The following is a 4,092-nucleotide window of genomic DNA, read 5'->3' as shown; positions in this document are numbered from 1 at the left end:
GAAATAACTATCTGTTTGAAATGAGTTAGGTTTATTCTTACTGGCGTCCAGGGGTTAGAAAATGTGGTCTCTGGTGGGCTCTTTGGTGTCATTAGAAAACAGTACTAAACTGTTACTCAAGTTTATCTCACTCTTGCTTCAGAGATGCAAAGCCCAGGTTAGGTAACCCGAGTCACATTCCTCTCGAATCAATGCCAATCCTGAAATATCCCAAACCTAGCAGGCCTTCCCAACTGACTGCCCCCGTTCTTAATTGACAAGCTCAGTCCGTGTTTCAGAACCGAGGGAAAATCATTACACAACTAAATGTAGATTATATTTACAAGAAGAATGTCTTGCTTAGTATAAGCAATTCATCCATGATCCCATCCTGAAAAATTTGATAGTCTGCATTGAAATGCTACCTTGGAGCTTATTTCTTGGTTTCTTTTTTTTTCCACATGGCAGAAATATAGTACATAATTATGCATCAAACAAAACACTCCATAAAGTTCTCAAAATGTAACTTAAATGCTGTAAAATATTTATATGTAAGTAACAAACTTGCACATTAAGATACAAAATGTTTAAAGCATCATTTCCTGATCTTCATTCCATCAATTTTTTAACAAGCGGCTGTTCTCTGTGAGATAGCATGTGCAATCTGCATGCCATTGCACCCATATTACATTTACATGGTACAGTCTAGCTAAAGCACACAGGCTAAAACAATTGGTTAGAGAAATACACATTAAAATATTATACAAAATCTGTTTTATAAGACAGATTTTAAGGAATGTTTAAAAGTTTAACTCCCCAAATGGGCTAAGAAATGAGAGATGAAAATGGGATCCCGAAAGATAAGGAAAGCAGGAGGCCTGAAGCTCGAAGCTGCCACTGATCTGGGTGTCTCCGGGTGATGCCCCTACTGAGAACACGCATCCACTCGCTGGAACTGAGCCAATACGCAACATCATGATAAATGGAGACAAGATCAAGGTTGTTCGGGATTTCATTTCACTTGGATCCGCATTCACCACCAGGAAAACGGCAGTCAAAAGTGAAATGGCATCTTACATCGGGGAAATGTGCTGTAAAGGACAATGTTGGGGCGTTCAAAAGCAAAGATGTCACTTTGAGGACTAAGATTAAGCTGCATTTGATCCAAGCCAAGATGAACAGAACAATGAATAAGTCAAACCTAGGAAAAAGACTTGATAGCTTAGTGCTGGTGAAGAGTATTCAATATCCAATGGACCGCGAGAAAACAAGCCGATCTGTCTTGGGGGACGTTTACTTGGAAGCAAGTTTGCACGTTCATCTGATGTGCCTTGAAATGTAGCAAGAGGTGCCAGGCCCTCGAGTAGGGTCGTTTGTTGGTTCTGTGAAAACACAGGAGACCTTCCAGGAGACAGAAGGGCGTATTGCTACGATCATGAGCTCACCCAGAAAATTAATTGTGAAGAAGGCGCAAGACTGGGCGACATTTCATTCGTATGCACATACGATTGCTATTAATCAGACCTACCTGACAGAACTTACAAAAACAATCAAAACAATCGAATAAAGCAGTCCAATAACCAAACGGGGTGAAATTTAGAAGGAGCTATGGGGTGTCAAGGGAACTATGACAGCAGAGTGTTCATGCAGTGGGCACAGGTCAGCATGGGAAAACCACCAGCCGCCGCTGTCATGGAGACTTACAGTCTTGGCAATTAGCAGGAGCAGTGCTACCCTGCCTGATAGGGTTTCTATGAGTCAACATTAGCTTGATAGCAGTGAGTATTTTTTTGTTTTTGAGGGAGCGTGGTATATGGTGTATGGGTTAAACATTGACGGGGGTGCTAATCAAAAGGGCATTAGTTTGAACCCACAAGACGCTCTACCAGAGATAGATATGGCAGCCGAGGTGCATAAGGGCTTACCACACAATACATTCTGTCACTATGAATCCGAATCTGCTGGACGAAGTGGATTTGGGGGTTTTCAATGGAACAGAAATCAGAGAAAATTGAAATCAGGGTGTTTTTTTCATCCTTTTTATAAATAAGATCACGAAGTTATTCAGAATATGGGAGAGCAAATTGTAAATTAAATTTTATTTTGCAACACATTTAAAGTAACACAAAAATTTCTACATCATATATTACTTTAAGATAATTTTAAAGTGTTGCATAATCTATGCTATGGTTGTTAGGTGTCCTTGAGTTCCAACTCCCAGAAACACCAGGTAAAAGGGAACAAAGCCCTGCCAGTCCTGCACCATCTTCACAGCTGTTCTTATGTGTGAGTCTATTGTTTCAGCCACTGTGCCAGTCCATCTTGTCGAAGGTCTTCCTTATCAGTATCATGTTGCTGGATCTTTACTGTACCAAGCATATTCTTCTCCAGGAGCTGGTCTCTCCAGACAGCATGCTCAAAGTGCACGAGACAAAGTCTCATCCTCCTTGCCTCCGAAGAGCATTCCGTAAGAGCCCTTCTTCCCAGACAGATGTGTTGGTCCTTGTGACAGCCGATGACACTTTCAATATTCTTTGAAGCGCCATCATTCAAATGCACAGATTCTTCTGGGAGTCATCATTATTTTTTCTCTAATTCTACGTCTCTAACCTATTCTTTTCAAATAGGTTTTGTAGGGGTGAATTCACTTGAATTTGAAAGAGAAAGGGAGAAAGAAAAATAAAATCCCTTTCCAGGAAATATATCACACAACCCTCTCCTTTGCCTTTGGAGTGCTGTTTAGAGAATACCAAAATTTCTCCTCAATTAAGAAATAAATTCTTCAGTTTAATTCTTTGTGCCATTGTGTTGACTCTTATAACCTAAACATCAGAAAATAGAATGCATGCATTTGTTTTAATTAGTCTATTGACAATTCACATTATAGCTGAGGCCAGAAAGGCTTTCAATAGGAAGTACAATAACACAGAGGGATTAATATTTTGCTTTTAAAAGTTTATACTCACATCATAGCCTAAAGAAATCTGAGTGTTTCTACGCTACTTTCATAGAAGTTACTAGAAGAACCATAATTGTAAACTTTGTATTTCAATAGGTCCACAGTTAATCTTGAATTCTCTGTGTAAGGGGGTTTATAAAATAATATTGATTGGTCATAATTATACATCTTGCTATGTTGGCAAGATTTAGTTTAAATATTAAAGAACTCATGTCTGCCTCAAAATTTCTTGAAGAAATTCCACAGCTGATGGGTAAGTCATCCCTATAAATCTTCTAAAGATTTAAGACAGCTGTCAAAGAATCCTAGTTGTATCATACCTACAAATTGAAACAGCAAATGCAATTGTGGAGGTGTTTATTTTGTGTTAATTTTGTCATTTGAAGAGTCTTTCCTAAGAATATTTTTCATAATATGCCTTGTAACAGTATAGAAATCTGCTACTACCTTACATGCCGATCATTCCATATGGTGCTGTATATGAATTGTCACTAACACAGACTGTCAGGGGTCTGCATGTATGTGTCAGGAGCCCTGGTTGTGAAATAGTTAAAGCATCCATCTGCTGCCAACTTCAAACCTGTCAGCTGCTCAGCAGGAGAAAGACTTGGCAGTCAGCTTCCATAGAGACCACAGCCTGGTAACTACCACAGACTCCTATTTTCATGCCCTTTGCCTTTTCATAACATATCTAAGTCTAGCAGGCATGGCTCTGCCTTTGTAAATAAGCATTATTGAAAGTTTCTCCCCTACTTCCAATCCTCATTCTTGGCATAAATATTGTCATCACATGAGTTTTTTATCTGTACAGGTCAATAATTGATGTAGTTTGGTGTAAAAGTAAGTTCTATATATGCATACTTTTTCTTTTAAAAGTATTTAAATTCTACACCATTTTCTAAATTAATGATACTCAATAGAATTATTATATGGCACATGGAGATGATTTATAATGTTCCTCAATAGAAGGATAATGATGGACAAGGGATATATATAAACCGCAGAGAGGTGAATGGCTTTTGGGCTCACACTTAACTATAGCTCTAATGTAAGAAAAATTAATACTTATGATATGGCCCTACTCAATACCTGCCCCTATGAAGAAATCACTGATGATATGGATACTATAGCAAAGTGAGACAAAATCAGATGGT

The sequence above is a fragment of the Echinops telfairi genome, unplaced genomic scaffold, assembly GCF_000313985.2.
Source record: "Echinops telfairi isolate 266 unplaced genomic scaffold, ASM31398v2 ScPeMD7_11;HRSCAF=52, whole genome shotgun sequence".
In the NCBI taxonomy this organism is placed as follows: Eukaryota; Metazoa; Chordata; class Mammalia; order Afrosoricida; family Tenrecidae; genus Echinops; species Echinops telfairi.
Note: the sequence above shows the minus strand (reverse complement) of the source record.